The sequence below is a fragment of the Meriones unguiculatus genome, chromosome 8 (assembly GCF_030254825.1).
Source record: "Meriones unguiculatus strain TT.TT164.6M chromosome 8, Bangor_MerUng_6.1, whole genome shotgun sequence".
NCBI classification, from domain to species: domain Eukaryota; kingdom Metazoa; phylum Chordata; class Mammalia; order Rodentia; family Muridae; genus Meriones; species Meriones unguiculatus.
The window spans coordinates 62,730,926-62,749,303 of record NC_083356.1 but is presented as its reverse complement, the minus strand read 5'-3'; the positions used below and the strand labels follow the sequence as shown (position 1 = coordinate 62,749,303).

Below are 18,378 nucleotides of genomic sequence, written 5' to 3'. Positions count from 1 at the left end.
GGAGATGGGAGAAAAATGGCTTTCTCTGAAAGCTTTCCTTCAGGGCACCCACTGCCTAAGGCAGCAAGGCTGCTCAGGGAGATTGAGCTGAAGCCCCCCCTCCCTTAAATTAATTAATTATTTTTTTAAGCTCTCAGCTCTAGCATGACAGTAAGTTGGTCGTTTGATCACCTTTCCCTAGATGACGTCCCCAAGCTCAGCCTTCAGCACTGAGCCTCCGCACTCCTCAGCTTGGGGCTCAGGAGAGCATCACCCATCTGTTCTGGTGGAGTCCCATACCTAGACACGGGCCTCCCAACACTCTGCCCTGTCTGGGCCTCAGCAAAGCCACCTGTTTCCTGTCCTTGGCCTGGACAGGCCTGTGCCCTGGCCTCACCCACGTCCTGACTGGCCGAAAGAACCCCCAGCTGCAGCAGCCTCCCTCCTCTGCCTGTCCAGCCACACCCCGACGCCAACCTGGCAGCTCTCTGACTGCAGAGAACAGCAATTCTGCTGGAGGGCTTGGGTCACAGGACTCCATGAGGGTGTGAGCTGGGGCCAACTCATCTAGACAGCAGCCAGGCCCTTTAAAAAGGGAGGGCCTCACCCAAACCAGCCAGGAGTGGAAATTTCAAGAGGTAGGTAGGAGGAATGAAGTTGACAGTGCCAGGAGCTGCCATTGTCCTGGGAATGTGTGGGCGATCCTTTCCACACGCCTCCCCCCCCCAACCCTCTCACGCTCACGTGAGGCTCAGAGAAGTTGTGTCATCAAGGCAAGGTCACACAGTCAGTAAGCAAAGGAGCACAGTTCTTACCTCCTCTTAGGCCAGGGACTAGAGCTAAGGGAGAATGGCCTCTTTCTTGATTGGGAGGCCCAGCACTCACTCCCATGAGGGTGGCCTCACCCAGTATCCTCCAGCCGAGCTGGCTAGGACATGGCCTCAAGTGAAAAAGGTCAAGACTGAAGTCTCCAGGGCTCTGTGCTCTGAGAGGCAGAGGGAGAGCCAGAGCTATGGTGTTCAACATAAGATGGGGTCCTCTTTTGGGTTTCAACCAAGACTGGCTTTTATGCTCACCCTAGCCCTTCCCTGGGGCACAGGAAAAGGGAAGCTTGAGGTTGTCTCTCAAGTGTATAGACATGTCCCAGTTGGACTGAGAAGACAAAAGTCCCATCAACCCAAGCAAGAGAGAGAGAGAGAGAGAGAGAGAGAGAGAGACTCTCAGATTTGTTGCGACCCCTAAAACAGGCAGCCCTGGGCAGTGGCTGAGCCTGATCTATAAAGGACTCTAATTCCTCTAGTAGCATGTGAGCCTGACGAAATGAGACCTTTTAGATTCTGCATCATGGCGGAGAGCTGTGCAGCACGTGCTACTGGCCTCTCTGTTTACCGTCCTGGAGCCCTAAGGGGAAGGTCCAGTAGTTTGTAGTGGGTCACACAGCTGAGAGGTGGGGGAGGCTGGCAAGTGCTCCTAGATTGAGCCCTACAACGTGTGGGTCTACAATGGCAGCCCCTCCCCCACATCTCAACCTCCCAGCTGCGTTTACCCCCACTAGATTTGAGGACCAGTCTGGCACCTGCGCTGGCCTCTGGCCCACTTGACAGGACTTCTTCCTTGCTCTCCTTGGGCTGCATTCTGCATATGTAGTCCTCACTCTGTGACTACAGCTAGGGAACCTGGTGCCACTTTGCTGTCACAGGGAAGGCCACCCTTTGTGACTGAGCTTGCAGCTCACTTGCTGAAAGGTAAAAAGAGCTGAAACTATGAATGGGTGGGTCCTCTTCTCTCTGTGCCCATCTGGGTGGAAGGGCAGGGCTGAGAGCCTTGTGAAGCAAACACGTCTGCTTTGTCACCAGGAAAGGAACCGTCAAGGAGCCCCTTCAGATACTACCCCAGGCCCTGCACTGGGGCCTTTCTCAGCTTGACTATATTAGGGCTTATAACCCTCCAGTGTAACAAGGAGTAAATAAGGGCAGTGTTTTTCCAGAAGGGTTAGCAGCCGAACTGTGAAAGGTCTGAGCGTCTGTCGGCTGGGCCAGCAATCCAGGGGGCGGGGCCAGCCCAGGGACTTCTTGTGCAGAACACTCGTTAGCTGAGCTCTTGAATCTGAACCTGGAAGAAGGCACTGACTCCTACCTGGTCTGCACTGTTGCTACAACTAGAAGCTGCCTGTGAAACACCCCGTGGGATCCTGGTGAACTCCTGCTGACCCCACCTTCTTCCGCACACATCCGGACCTGGCATAGGATAACCACAGAGGCTGGTCTGCTGGGTGTGGTGCACAGGAGGCCGGACGGCTGAGGACATGGCTGAGGACACCGAGTTAGGCCTTCTTGGTAACACTCCAAGTAGCAGTTCCTACCTCCTGCAGAGCTGCAAGAGCAGGGGCGAAACCTTCAGCGCCAGGGCTGGAGAACACAGACTGGCTGCTTACGCTGCTCCAAGGAAACCCAATGCTGACAGGGACAGAGGCCTTGAGAGGACAGGGAGAGGCCACCCCCAACTCCCAGTCCTGCCCCTCCAGCCTCCCCACTGTCCAGCTCCTGCCCCTTCTCACTGGATGACAGCGGCCTGGAAAGCACAGTTTTCACCCCTTAGCTTGGGACTCAGAAATGCATCACCCATCCATTCTGGTGGTCCTCCCATACCTAGACATGGGCCTCCCAACACTGCCAGGTAACAGTGCCAAGGGACAGCACCCCCAGTTCACTCTCTCTCTCTCTCTCTCTCTCTCTCTCTCTCTCTCTCACACACACACACACACACAGACACACGCTGTACTAATGAAACAGTCAAGTCTGGACCCTATTGTGTACATTCTTGGGTGCTGAGCTATGGAAAGGTTAATCTCACTGACACACGCATAACATACACACAACTCAAGTTTCAAGAATAGTAAATTTTGATCATGTGCTTTTGAAATAAGAGCAAGATCCTAAGAGTTGTTCAAAATAGACCCAGAACAATGGTGTGTGCAGAGGGAGATGGATCTCTGTGAGTTTGAGGCCTGCTCATCTACATAGTGAGACAGGTCAAGAAAAGGAAAGAAGGAAGGAAGGAAGGAAGGAAGGAAGGAAGGAAGGAAGGAAGGAAGGAGGTGATGGAGCATGCCTTTAATCCAGTACTTGGGAGGCAGAAGCAGACATATTGCTGTGAGTTCAAGGCCAACCTGGTCTACAAATCAAGTTCCAGGACTTCCAGGCTCTATACACAGAGAAGCCCTGTCTCAAAAGAACCAAAATAACCCACTTAATTTAAAGAAAGAGAGTCCAAGTGTGTGGGGGAGGCTGCACGAAAAAGGGAAGAAAATGAAAAGGTATAGTGGGTAGATAGGACAGGATAACAGGACGGGATGGTGGGATAATGGAGTGGGTGGTCAGATGATGGGGTGGATAGGATGAAAGGATGGGGTGATGAATGGATGGCTGGGGTGTTGTGTGGGAAATGAGATAAAGGAAAAAAGAGGAAGCTTTGCTCCTGCTTGGCTCCACACATCCCCTGGCCACTGAGCTCCTTTCTAACAAATGACAGGGTACCTATTATGTGCAGGCTCTTTACTCCCCTCTTTGGTTAGCTTCATGCTGTAGGAGGTCAGTTACCTGTGTGAGGCTACACTCGGGAACCAGAGCAGGGAGCTTGAGCCACAGTTTCCTCGCTAGTCTCCAAGCTCAATGGCTTGGCTGACAAGACCTTCGTGAGGGGGTTCCTGAAGCCCTCTCTGGGTCTGAAGCTGTTCCTGACGCACCCTAGGCCTTCCTCAACAGATGGGCAGTAACTGGGAGAAGAGGGGCTTGGGGTAGGTGGTAGGGGGAGAACGAATTTTCTGCTACTAACAGAACAGGAGAGAGCCCAGAGGGCACAGACCCAGCTCCAGGACAGCTGTGCTTTGGTCCCACCAGGCTGCTGGCACTGCGCTTGTCACCCTTATGTGTTTCCCAGTGAGGGAAACGGGGAGAGAACGAGGCCCAGGGTGTGAGGCAGCCCAGGCCTGCCAGCGTGGTGCCTCCCCCCTCCACTGGCTCTCCTGCTGGCTGCTCTCGGGGACCACTCCAGCAACCCGAAGACCCCTAGAGCTCGGGCCTCACCCCAGAGGGTCTGCAATTAGCTGGGCTGGAATGGGACCCAGGCAGCAAAAGACATTGAAATCCTAATTTTATGACCCAGCAACTCTGATTTACCTTCAAAATGGCAAACTGCCACAGGCGCAGCCTCCCACTTCAGAGAAAAAGAAAAAAAAGCACTCATCAAGCCCCACTGTGTGCTGCTTCTGCCCCACTGTGTGCTGCCTCCCACTCCACAGCACCAAGGGTCTTCTCAAGTTGCCATTACTAAGAACAGAGCCATGCATGGAATTCAAATCTGATTTTGAAGTTCCTGTTCTCTTCTGACACACGATGACAGCCCTGCCAGGATCCCCTGGGTGAGACCCTGGACTCCACACCAACTGTCCCCATTCTAATGTGAAAATGGCAGTGCCACTGACAATGTCCTAAATGACAGTCTGGCCTGGACTCTGGTCAGGCAAACAGAAGGATTGCTACCGAAGGTCAGCATTCCCCAGAAACCTTGTCAAGTGGGTTTCTGTTTCTCAGAGAAAGCCATTACTTTTCTTATCTGCCCTGACAGCCCCCTGCAGCCCCTCGAAGCCCCCCACAGCCCTCTACCTCTGGAAAAGGCTTCTAGTTCCTATTAACTGAACAGGCTTGCAACAGATCAAAGCCCCAGTTAGTCCCACACTGTTCCAGCTCACAGGCTCCTTCTTGGCAGCTACCTGCTCTCTTTAGACTGACAAGACTCTGGCCACTTTAGCTCTCCCCTCTGACACAGCAGAGCGAGCCTTGGCTGTTCTCCCCTCTGACACAGGAGAGAGAGCCTTGGCGGTTTGGATAAACTTTTCCTTTTCACCACCTGGTTGTGTGGTTTCACTGTGCCCCTGTTACATCTGGTACCAACACCTTGGAGAGACGCTAGGCCTGCCCACCCTAACAGGGTGTGCCTCTCCTAATCAACCATGGCACTGCTTTGATCCTCCTCGGTACAGGTCATTTGCCTGTGCTGGATCCTGCCGACCACCCAGATGTTAGCCTCTGCCTCTCCAACTGTTTCTCCCCTCCAGCTGTTCCACCCTCCCTTCCTTTCCTCCTCTGGTAAGTGCTCTCTCAGAGCTGCCTTCTCTGTCTCTCTGCTCACCCGATCCTCAGTGAAAGCTGTGCCAGTACTTCATGTAGCCTCCCTGCGTGCTTGCGGGTGCCCATCGCATGGTCCTGAGCATCTCTGTGGCCATTCTCAGCCCACGGGGTATATTCAACTTCCTAATTCTCACTGACCCTAACAAATTCTGCAAATGCACAGGCACATAGTCTGAGATAGCCAATGTTCAGGCTTTCATTGCCTTCTCTTCGTGCCTTCCATCCGCACCTTGTGCCATATTCACCAGATTCTCCTGACAAAAGCCAAACCTCCTCCCAAGACTAACCTGGCTCTGGAGCCCTGGGCTTCCTCCACTTTCAGTTTTGATTTAGAGGAAGAAGCCCCTCCCCAGGCCCGTTCTCTGCCTGCCAAGGAAGGTACCACACAAACCTCATCCACCAGCACCCTCCCAGCCGCCTCCACCTCCTGATTCTGACTAATATGCTCATGGCCTCTGGCAGCTCCTGTACAGACAGCTTTATCCCCTCAGGGAAGCGGTCAGCCCTCATGATTTACTCTGTGACCCGTCTCTACCAGGTAGAAAAATGCTTCTGTTCTTTCTCCAATGACCCCTCTAACTTTATCTAACAATGCAGCTACCTCCCACCGGCTGACAGCCTCACTGCCATGACCTCTGTGTTATTCTTCTCTCTACTCCAAGCCCCAAGAAAGAGGAAAGTCGGGAGCTGCCATGCCCGTGCAGGTGATGTCTACCTCTGGGGATGATTCCGAGCCTGTGTGGGCTGTGGCAGTTCCTAGGCCACGGGAATTACCATGTCAGTACTGAACATCGCCAGGACCATGCCCAAACTGTGGACAGGCAAGGCTCTGTAGGTTGGCTACGCTTTTCCTTGCCAAAGTTGGTCAGTCCCACAGGTTCCTCCATCACAGGGACGTCTCTCTGAGCCTCTGGGCTTGGCAGTCAAGGACAGATGCTTCCCAGGACCTCGGCCCCCAACAAAACCACTTAGATTACCACAGAGCGCCCAGTGTGACTGCACAGGCATCAGGTAAGCTTGCTTCTGCCACTTTTAACTGACACAGAGGCCACTGGCCCATACCTCCGCTCACTCCAGTAAAGCCATGCTTCTCCGTTCTCTGCGAGGGACGTTGGCAGCTGGCCACAGTAGCCTGGGTGGCAGGCCCTCTCCTGTTGGCTCTGGCCACCAGGTCACTCATTATGCCTAGTACTCCAACCCCAAGACTGGGCAGGGATAGCTTGGCTACATTTTTCTTTTCTCTTCAACCAGCTCCTTCTGGCATTTTCTTCTCCTTCCAGCCTCTGACATGCCTCCTTGTCCACTGCCTGACACTAATGTTTCTCCCTATCCTCTTCCAAACCCCTTGACCCAAAAGCATGTGTTGCCGACTCCTTCAGTGGCTTCCCATCACCCCCATTTACATCCCTCTCTGACCCTCCTACCCATGTCACTCTCAGCACCACACCTCTTTAAATCACAGATAAGGCTTAAAGCCTATCAAACAACGCCTGTTCAACAGACATTCTCAAGCCCACCCACACGCCCTGTCACCCTGGCCCAGGCCCTCCGGCACAGCCAGCGGTGCCTAACTTTCACACTCTGCTTTCTCAGGTTCCCTCCTCTACCTCTCTCGTTTCACTGTTCTAGACTGTAAGGGCCCTTTGCGATTCCTGTACAGCAGATATATGGCCTCCTTGCCTTCTCCTGGGAGGACTCTGACACGCAGGACCAGGGTTGCGGCTTACTTAGTCCCCCGGGGCTTCTGAGTCCTCCCTCTCTTCTATCAGGGGTTCTGAGGTAGATAGCTCCCTCTCTTCCTCTTCCCCCAGGGGTTCTGAGATAGCTCCCCCTCTTCCTCTTCCCCCGGAGGTTCTGAGATAGCTCCCTCTCTTCCCCGGGGATTCTGAGATAGCTCCCTCTCTTCCCTGGGGGTTCTGAGGTAGATAGCTCCCTCTCTTCCCCGGGGTTCTGAGATAGCTCCCTCTCTTCCATCAGGGGTTCTGAGGTAGATAGCTCCCTGTCTTCCCTGGGGGTTCTGAGGTAGCTCCCTCTCTTCCTCTGTCGGCTCGCCTCCCAGCTGCTTAGTGCAGTGTGTAGATGACCTTCGACAACATAGCAGCAAACTGCTCAGCTTCTTAGCTGTCCAGGAAACAAAGGATGTGGCCTCTCCTCCCAAAGTACAATGTTCTGTTCTTCAGGTCTAAGATCTACTCTTTCTGCTATTCCCTAACAGCCTAAAACTCCCTCCTGCTCCCAGACAGTTCCTGAGGTCCCTCACACCTCCAAGCACCAAGGAAGAGAGTCTCCTTCCTGGGCCTGGTGGGGTGCCTCATAACCTGGTCTCCTAACCTTGTTTTTTCTGCTCGCCCCCACTGTGTGGTAAAGACCTAACTGATCCCACAGACCTCACTAAGCCTGTCTCTCCTGCTTTCTCTCACCTCTGACTTGTACTCCTGCTCTGGATCTCCCTGACCTTGACCAACCCTTTATCCTGTGTACTACTGAAAAATGCGGATGGCTCTGGGGCTTGCTCCTGCCGCCTGTCCTTCCAAACAGCTACACACAACAGTTAGGGCGGCAGCCTTGCCTGCAGCAGCAGGAGGCGCAGGAGGCACCTAAGCTCACCTTTGCTCTCTCTCTCTCTCTCTCTCTCCCTTCATCACGTGGTCTCAAGGATCTCCTGTCACACAAGAGACTCTGCTCCGTTCCCTTCTCAGTTTCTTCAACTTCTTCACATCCCCTCCCCAGAAATCCCGATATCTCACTTCAGCCCTGGCCCCCTCAACCCCGCTGCACTCCTTCCCAGGACTCTACCTCACTCATTCATGTCTAGAGTCACTTGAAGCTCTTACTACAAAACCCCACAAAGTTCTGTTTCCCCTGTGTGTCATCCTGTCTCATCCCCGTTCACAGATGGTTAGGTCTGTCGTTGACAGGTCTCAAACCTGGGACAAATGGTTGATTTATCAAAGCAGACCTGGTCTCCAGGTTCTCCCAGCATCCCACAGTCCCTGCTTGTAAAAGGGTATGGCTGGCATGCTCCACCCCCTACCCTAATCTTTTCCCGTCAGGGGCTGGGCTGCTCTTCCTCCAGTCGGCCTTCCCTGTGTAATCTCTCCATTTTGGTTTCCTGGCCCTATGCTCTACCCTTTACCCTCCTGCTCGCCTGGATCTCCCCTTCCCCTCCTCCTGCCTGCTCTCCTCCCATGGCCCAGCCCAGGTCATGTTCACTCTTGATTTTCCCAGATATCTCTGCCTCTGACTATGCTCTCCCTCTGGTCTACACTAAACTTTCCCCTTCACCATTCCTAGCAGCACTCATGTCCTCCTTTTCATTTCTTTTTTTTTTTTTTTTTTTCAAATCTGGTGCTGAAACCCTGGATTGGCATATATGTGCTCCCTTCCGAGGAACTCAGGCCTCTCTACACCAAGCTGCTGCTTTGACTCTTCCTAGGTATGTATGGATCATTGCTTTCTGCTGGCTCCTGCCATCCATAAAATTTGACCCCAATTTCTGGAGTCCACCTTCTCAGCTACTCCCGCTACATGCTCTAGTCGTGCCTCTCCGGCCTGTGCCTCCTAGAGCCGTCTGCACCTGCCTGGGCACTCAGCTTGCATCCCGCAGCTCCGGCCTGCTGCACCCGAGGCTCTCCAGTAGACACCATGTCCCTTTCCTCCTGCTCTCTTCTCTCTCTACTCAATAACTGTCATCCAAGGCTTCCTGCTTTGTCTTCTATTACTATAAAAGCCACACCAGTGGGCCAGGAAGCTCCTTTCTCCCTGCGTGGGCTCCAGGCCACATGGGAAGGAAACATTTTTCTCTTTGAGAAGTTTCCCATCCCTTTTGGGGATTCCCCAGATGGATATTCTTGTCACAGTGACACTTATCTGCCTCCAGCTAGCTTTCTCGCCCCTAGGAACTGCAGTATCTCCTCAGCCCTACTATGCTATCTCCTAGCTCCCACCCGCAGTCCTACTAAGCTCTTAGCTCCCACCCGCAGTCCTGAAGCTTGTGCTCTCAGCTCCCTCCTAAAGTTTCCTCTCCCACATCAGAGCCGCCTAACCTGTCTCTTTTTTAAATTATTATTATGTTTTTTATTAATTGTAGTTTAGTCACTTTGTATCTCAGCCATGGGCCCCTCCCGCGCCCCTCCTTCCCTCTTCTCTTCCCGTGCCCCTCCCCCAGCCCACTGATAGGGGAGCTCCTCCTCCGCTGGCTCTAGCCTATCAGGTCTCATCAGGACTGGCTGCATTGTCTTCCTCTGTGGCCTGGCAAGGCTGCTCCCTCCTCAGGGGGAGGTGATCAAAGAGTCAGCCACTGAGTTCATGTCAGAGACAGCCCCTGTTCCCCTTACTAGAGAAACCACATGGAGACTAAGCTGCCATGGATTACATCTCTGCTCCATACATGGTCTTTGGTTGGAGTATCAGTTTCAGAAAATACTCTTGTGCCCAGATTTTTTTGGTTCTGTTGCTCTCCTTGTGGAGCTCCTGTCCTCTCCAGGTCTTACCAACTCCCCTTCGTTCATTAGATTCCCTGCACTCTGCCCAAAGTTTGGTTATGAGTCTCAGCATCTGCTTTGATGCACTGCTGGGTAGAGTCTTTCAGAGGCCCTCTGTGGTAGGTTCTTGTCTTGTTTCCTGTTTTCTCCTTCTTCCAATGTCCATCCCTTTTGTCTTTCTGAGTGAGGATTGATCATCTTACCCAGGGTCCTCTTTCTTGCTTAGCTTCTTTAGGTGTACAGAATTTAGTATGTTTATCCTATCTTATAGGTCTAGTATCTACTTATAAGTGAGTATATACCAAGTGTGCCTTTCTATTGAACTCAGGAAGATCTTTTCTATTTCCACAATTTGCCTGCAAATTTCATGATTTCCTTGTTTTTAATTGCCGAGTAAAGGTACCACACTTTCCATATCCATTCATCCGTTGAGGGTCATCTGGGTTGTTTCCAGGTTCTGGCTATTATGAATATAGCTCCTATGAACATGGTTGAGCAAATGTCCTTGCTGTATACTGATCTTTTGGGTATATGCCTAGGAGTGGTATAGCTGGATCTTGAGGAAGCGCTATTCCTAGTTGTCTGCGGAAGCACCAGATAGCAAAGCAGATGCTGAGACTCACAGCCAAACTCTGGGCAGAGTGCAGGGAATGGGAAAGAAGGGGACAGCAGCTCCACAAGGAGACCCTACACAAAACTAAAGTCCAAGCGGATCAAAGACCTCAACATAAAACCAGACACAATAAATCAGTTAGAAGAAAAAGTGGGAAGAGCCTAGAACGCATTGGCACAGGAGACAACTTCCTGAACAGAACACCAACAGCACAGGCTCTAAGAGCAACAATCAATAAAACTGAAAACAATCATGAAACTGAAAAGCTTCTGTAAAGCAGAAGACACTGTCATCAGAACAAAACGACAGCCTACAGATTGGGAAAGGATCTTCACCAACCCTATATCTGACAGAGGGCTGATATCCAGAATATGTAAAGAACTAAAGAAGTTAAAAAACAACAAATCAAACAATCCAATTAAAAAATGGAGGGCTTGAGAGATGGCTTAGAGGTTAAGAACACTCGTTGTTCTTCCAAAGGTCCTGAGTTCAATTCCCAGGAACCACATGGTGGCTCACAACCATCTATAGCAAGATCTGGTGTGTAGGCAGAATGTTGTATAAATAATAAATAAATCTTAAAAAAAGAATGGAATACAGAGCTAAACAGAGAATTCTCTGTAGAGGAATATAGAATGTCAGAGAAACACTTAAAGAAATGTTTAACATCCTTAGTCATCAGGGAAATGCAAATCAAAATGACCCTGAGATTTTACCTTACACTGATCAGAATGGCTAAGATCAAAAACTCAAGTGACAGCACATGCTGGAGAGGATGTGGAGAAAGGGGAACCCTCCTCTATTGCTGGTGGGACTAGAAACTTGTGCAACCACTTTGAAAATCAATCTGGTGCTTTCTCAGACAATTAGGAATAGTGTTTCCTCAAGATTCAGCTATACCACTCCTAGGCATATATCCAAAAGATACTCAAGTACACAAGGACATGTTCATGGCAGCTTTATTTGTAATAGCCAGAAGCTGGAAACAACCCAGATGTCCCTCAACAGAGGAATGAATACAAAAATGCGGTAACTTTACACAATGGAATACCACTTGGCAATTAAAAACAAGGAAATCATGAAATTTGCAGGCAAATGGTGGAAATAGAAAAGATCATCCCGAGTGAGGTATCCCAGAAGCAGAAAGACACACTTGATATAAACTCACTTATATGTAGACATTAAACATACAATATAGGATAATCATATTAAAATCTGTACACCTAAAGAAGCTAAGCAAGAAGGAGGACCCTGGGTAAGATGATCAGAAAGACAAAAGGGATAGACATAGGAAGAGGGAGAAAACAGGAAACAGGACGGGAGCCTACCACAGAGGGCCTCTGAAAGGCTCTACCCAGCAGGACACCTGTCTCCTAAGCCTCCTAGGCCTCTCCTCCCTCAAGCAGAGCTTCTCCCGCAGCAGCTTCCCTGAGCGTGAGCCCACCTGGGCCTCTCCCTCCCTCTCTTTCTCTGCTCCCTCTTGAAGCTTAAAAAAACCCACCTTACCCCCACCCCTGCAGACACAGGTTCTATCACTACAAACTGCGTGGCCTCAATACAGATCCATGGCCAAAGATTGGCTCGTTCGATTTTCAGATTCTCTCCTATGGCAGCACCCTCAGCCACTGCACAAACAAATGACCCCCACTTTATATGTATGCTTGCTCTGCACCACTCTCCTCTATTTTCTTAAAAGTATTTCTACAATCTCTCTGCATTCGGCTTTCAAAAATAATCTCTCAAGACTATGCTGTAAACTCTGTCTTGGGATTTGTAAATTCATTGGGGTACAGTTTAAAAAAAGTCTATAAAATCTGTAACAGAAAATTGGGTTGAAACTTGTAAGATAAAGCTTATAATTAAAAAATCTATGCATGGGTAATTTTAATTTGCTGTTACATACTATAGAGGTGATTCAACTATTGTTTAGAATATACTGTATATGTAACATAGATTCAGTTCTTGTTGAAAAATAGATCTACAAAAAGCAGATCTTTTCAATAATAGCCACATGGCTGGCAGCCATCTCTACTAAGGTGAAAGGGTACATGACATGCGACATCACCACCATCTTATGATGATGGTAATATAAACCATATAAACCAATTACATAATGCAAACATAATATAAACCAACTAAGGCAACACCTTTATAACTTTACAGTCCTACTGAGCACTCTGCTTCTCCATTTGGATTAAGGACACAACAACAGGTCTCCAGAATATTTTGAGTTGGTGTGGGTTTTTATATGACGACAAAGTTTCAAGGTTATAAAGATTAACAAAAGATGACTTAGAGATTTACACCTACCTACTCATGTCGCTGCTAACTGCACAACACCAGGATTCTAGAAAATTTAGATAGGTAACAACATAGGTTTAATAACTAAGATATATTTGATAAATTATATCTACAAATAAATTCCTAAGGTCTGCTCAGTAAGACCTATTTTTTATATTTGCCTAGCTTTTTTGTCTTTGCTCACTTAGTTAAGCTCTATATATTTGCATAAGTGGATTCATACAAAAAGCTCTATATATTTGCATAAGCGGGATTCATCATTCTATAATGATAAACTACAAAGAAGATCAGGAGCCAGGCAGGGATGTACCTGCCTTTAATTCCAGGACTCAGGAGGCAGAAGCATGTATGTATCTGAGTTTGAGGCCACACTGGTCTACAGAGCAAGTCCTAGGACAGCCAGGGCTACACAGAGAAACCCTGTCTCAAAAATTTAAAAAGAAGGAGGAGGAGGAGGAAAGAAAAGATCAGGAGAGTACCCAGTGTCTATGGAGTGCATTCATTGTTTAAAGTTTTATTTTGATGCTAAATGGTCTTCTGTTAAATCTTCAACTCAAATTTTAAAAGCTCAAATGTAACAGGTCTTTTAAAAGTTACCAAGTTAAACTGCTAAAAATAACCAGGCATGGTGGTCCATGCTTTTAATCCCAGCACACAGTGGGGCAGAGACAGCCAAGTCTCTGTGAGTTGGAGGCCAGCCTGGTCTACAGAGCAAGCCCAGGACAGCCCGGGCTACACAGATAAACACTGTCTCAGGGAGGGGGTGGCGGGTGGAGATAATTAAGACATACAAGCAGCCTTGCCAGGCCACAGAGGAGGACAATGCAGCCGGTCCTGATAAGCTAGGGTCAGATGGAAGGGGAGGAGGAGGACCTCCCCTATCAGTGGACTTAGAGAGGGGAATGGGAGGAAGAGTGGGATTGGGAGAGAATGAGGGAGGGGGCTACAGCTGGGATTCCAAGTGAATAAACTGTAATTAATATAAATTAAAATTTAATTAAAGAAAGACATACAAGTTAATGTATTTTCAAGGATCAGCCTAAATTCAGGAATACTTTAATAGATGGTCCTCAGACTCTTCAAAGATCTGCTGAATGTGGTCCTTAAAATGTTTAATGAAAAAGTTTCCTATAATAGACAGAAATGCTTCTAGTGGGAACCCTAAGGTCTCCAAAAAGACAAATGGGGTACAACCACTCCACCAACCACTGGACAAAGCTGCCCCATGCCCAGCCTGCCTCCAGGGTTCTGTCCAAACCGTGGGCACCTTTGGGTTGACTGCCCTGCTCTACCTGGTCAAAGTAAGGTCAGTCCCCCAACTTTCTTCTCCACAGGAAAAGCTCTCAGACCTAAGGCTGGTAGCCAAAAGCTGAAGCTGAAAAGCTGCCCTGTGTGATAGCTGAAGACCTACAAGCACTGCCCCCAAGGAAGCCACCGGACGGGAGCCTCGGGAGTGGGTGGTCTCTGTCCTTTTAACTGGTAATCATGCCGTTTAGATTACCTCTCCTGCTGCAATGCGTCCTTCTCAGAGCTTTGACGGTATGCACTGAGTGTCACTTCAACAGTAGCAACCTCCCACAGGGCTTACCGTTGTCTTCTCTCCATAGGTAAAAATCAGGCCTCAGGCCTCACTTTCCCAGAGCTAGTAGGTCTCCAGCTGAGAAAGACAGACAGCTTACCTTGCCCAGACTCTGAGAGGAGGTAATCCTTTTTGCGTTCCCAATCTTTTACAATGATTCAAAGGCATGAGTCCACTGCCTTTTCTACATTGTGGATTTCAGGACAGATTACAAACAGTGGTAATGCTAACATATCTAAAACTTTTATCTCATTTTGTAAATAATTTGTGTAAGCTTGAATCCACCTCTCACAGGTCAAATGGACTCCAGATAAGTACTGTCAATCAAGAGGCAGTTTCCCTGACTACTGCCCATTCCTGAGGGTGGGCTCTCTCCCCCTTTCTCTGGTCTTGGGACTCCCCTCCTCCAACTTTCAGGACTGTGGGCCTGGAAGTCTCAAATGTACACCCAAGATAAAAATTTTCCCTACCCTCTTTAACTTTACCTTCTGCCCCTAATCTCTATCTGTTTCAGCAGATTTCCAACCAACTGAAGACTCCAGTTCCCACCAAACCACCCCAGATTCATCAGGCCTGAGCGCTGCTGCCAGAATCTCCAGCTAGCGGCCTCTTCACTCTAGATGGGTCCAGAGCAAGCAGCCCCAGGGCAGCCTCACAGACCGCTCCAATGCAGCCTGCACTTCCCTAACCCTAGGTGTTTCCGCAGAGCCTGGACCTGGATGGTGAGTCCTGGCCTTGATCAGCACCCAGCTTTCTTGGGTCCCCCACAATGACACCCCAAGGTCAGAAGGAAGTGGTCCTAGAAAAGAATTACATCACCCCTTATCATTTTTTATCAACAAAGAGGCTGGGACCCTAGGTGTCAAACCCAAGACAACTGGCTAACTGAGGCGCTCATTAACATATGGGAGGGGACTTGGCCTCCAAGTTCTCCCAGCATCCCTCAGTCCCTACCGGTTAAACAGTAGGGTTGGCACACCCTGCCCCTACCCCAAACTTCTCCAGCCTGGCGGTTGGGCTGCCCTTCCCTCTATAATCTAGCCTTTTGGTGACCCTGCCTTTGGTCTGCCCTTTACCCTCCTGATCTCGTGGGTCTCCCCCTCCCCCACATGGTCCAGCCCAGGGTCTTGTTCACTCTGGACTCTCCCAGATGTCTCTGCCTCTGGCCGTGCTCTCCCTTGATCTTCACTAACCCTGCTCCTCCGCCGCACCCAGCAGCAGCCATGCCCTTCCTTTTCTACTTCCTTTTTTCACTCCTCTCTCAGCTGCACTGGCTCCTGCCAGGGGAGCCATGCCACGGCCTGCTCTGCTCATGTGGCAGTCTGCCCCTCTGCCACCAGGCACCGCTTCTCAGAAGGCCCATTGGCCTCACTGGAGCCCCTCCTTGCCAACACACACGCAGAACCTCGGAATGCAGTCCACATCCTACACCACCGGGCTTTTTCACCACCAAAGGTGCGCCCACTCCCAAGGTGCCTCTGATCCTAAAGCCACCAGAGCCTCTTATCAGTCCAAGCATGTGGGCTATTCACCTTTGCCCCTACCAAAGATACAGCTGCTAGAGTCCAGCCACCACCCCATCCTTCTTCTTCCATTCTCTCCAGACTATGGGGGCTGTCAGGGCCTCAGGGACGGGCTCTTCTGCAGGACAGGTTCTGTCTCCCTGATACTCAAGCAAAGCTCTTTTTAATGACCGCTCACAAGCCCTCTCACACTGGGGCTCACAAGCTCTCTCACACTGGGGCTCAGCCTCTCCACTGCTTCCTCCAGCCTGTCTTCTTCCACCCCAGCCTTTCTGCCCCTCTTACGGCTACCCCCCAAGGACCCCTCTTTCCTTCAGCCACATCAGTCTTAGAGCAATCTTCCAGGGATGACTGGCAGATAGATTTCACACACATGCCTCCTAACAAAAAGCGTGACTATATTCCTACTCTAGCAGACACCGTCTCGGGCGGGTAGAAGCTGTCCCTACAGCAGCTGAGAATGCAGAGGTCTCCGGCCCCCGCCTCATGAGTGACATTTTACACAGATTTGGACTTCCTAGAGTCCCACGTACAGATAGTGGGGTGGCATTCATCCCTAAAGTCAGTCAGTGAGCCCCAAGGCCCTGAGGCATACAGCGGCACCTCCCCATTCCCTCCCACCCCAGTCCTTGGGCAAGGTAGGAAGGGCTAATGGATGGGTTAAGACTCATCTATCAAAACTGTCATCTGAACTTCACCTTCCTCGGACCTCTCACCCTCCTCACATGCAGGCCACACCCTCGCCCCTTCCTGCCTCAGCCCTCTGAGATGTTCCTTCCAGCACAGATCCTGCTCTGGAATCAACCCCCGCTGTCTCTGCCTTCCTGCCTCCCTGGGAGCCGCTGGTGCCCTCGCTCCGCCCTTCGCTGACCCTATCACTCAGAGCACTTTACTGGGTAATCTGGGTTTATTTGAAAACCTCTTGGCCACAAGCCCTCAAGCACACTGGATGGGTCCACATTTGATCCTCCTCACTACAGCAAAGGTGGCTGAGCTCTGAGGAGTCCCATCCTGGAGCCGTCTGTGGCAGCTCAAACGGCTCCAGACCCTGACCTGAGAAGCGCTCCTGTCAGTGAACTGGATCTCCAAAACTCGAGCTCTCCCGCCCACGGTCCATCGTGGAGCTGTGCTCTTTCCTTCCCCTCCAGTTGGGGGTTCTCTCTGGCCTCCCTACCTCCAGGCAGCTCAACAAGTGTGGACAGTCCAGACATTTGCTAGTCACACTAGTAAATTAATTGCTTCCTTCTTGTGCCCGACCTGCTGCCACTTTGTGACGTGTTCTCATGTTCTCTCTGCCTCTTGCTCCCCAGCAGCCTGACTCCACAGCTGGGTAATGAACAAGACAGCTTCAGTTGCTATAACAATCCCAAATACTCTTGTCTCCCCCACGGCCAAACAAACCCAGCCTGCAGGAAGATCTCTTCCGGGGTGGGTGCCCACACTGGAGCTGGGGGTGCCATCACTCTGGGGCAGCCTACAGCCTCAACAGCTCTACCATGGGTCCCCACCAGTCTGGCCACCCTCACTATCCCAGACCCCTGGAGTCATTAGACAGACCTATAAACGGTACGGCTGAGTTATTAGGAAATCTGACCCCACCCGGCAGTCCAGGCTGCATGGAGGCTGTCCACCCAGGCCTCTGGAGGACCATTCCAGATGAGCCCGAGTTCCCCACATACACAGCGGAACCAGCAGTCCTGTCCCCTGCGGTGATCCCTGTGGTGGCTCTTTCTTACCCAGGTGACCCTACACTCCGCCCTCTGTACCCCAAACCACATCCTCCCTCCCATCACCTTCCAACATTCTCATTATCTCTCTACCTTCTGGAGACACCAGGCCACTCCCTCTTTAGCCACCCCTCCCAGTCTCCTCCTTCATCAACACAAGCTAACACCTCAATTTCAGGAAGCTTAGTAGCCCTAGACGGAACTCTCTCCTGCTGGCAATACAGACAAATCCACTCTTGGTCCTTTTACTTCCCCAACTCATTCTCGACACCAAAGGAGAGTTCTACACTGTCCCCCAAGTCCAGAGCAGGAACTGAGGGGCCGAGGCTCTCCCTGTTGTGACTGTCATGACTGGGTTCGTCTGACAGCCCCAGCAGCTGTACAGGTTTGGCCGCAGGCAGATGAGGTCATAGTCTGCATCCATCTCAGCAGATTTCCGCCCAGCTAACAGACACCATCCAGGAGTCAATTTCAGCCTGCAACTACTCCAAAACCAGCTCACCTCCCTGGCCTCAGCAGTCCTGCAAAAGTGAAGCGCCCGGGACCTGCAGACAGCGGAAAAGGAGGCACTTGCCTCTTCCCCAGTGAAGAATGCTGCTACTATCTGAAGGAATCCAGCCAAGAGGAAGAGAGGATTAAAACCTTAAATGAACTGGCTTATAAACTATGGTCTCCAGGGGCCCCCTCCAACGGAGGGCTCTTCTTTTGGTCTTCCTTAGGTCCCTGGCTCCTCCCCCTCCTGGTCCACTAATATCTATACTTCTTTTAATAATGGTGGTCCCTGTCTCTTCAGGTTCCTTTGGGAGAGAATTAGTAAAATTACTCATCCAGTCAGTAAGTGAGATGCTTTTGACACAATTTCCCCAGGTCTCCTAACATTACAGGCCCCCACACTCACACACACACACACACACACACACATACACACACTTTGATGTTCCAGCCTTCTTGAAAAACCCCGTAACATCATCCCTGCACAGCTC

The 18,378-nt window shown here is 50.6% G+C and overlaps 1 long non-coding RNA gene across 1 annotated transcript; it reads left to right on the top strand.

Moving 5' to 3' along the window:
• Window positions 1-8,287: 8,287 nt before the first annotated feature.
• LOC132656013 (uncharacterized) lies at window positions 8,288-17,802 on the top strand. The gene is made up of 5 exons (XR_009593970.1): window positions 8,288-8,604; window positions 13,901-14,045; window positions 14,174-14,267; window positions 14,663-14,867; window positions 16,400-17,802. It is a non-coding gene; the product is annotated as an uncharacterized LOC132656013 (long non-coding RNA).
• The last annotated feature ends 576 nt before the right edge of the window (window positions 17,803-18,378 follow it).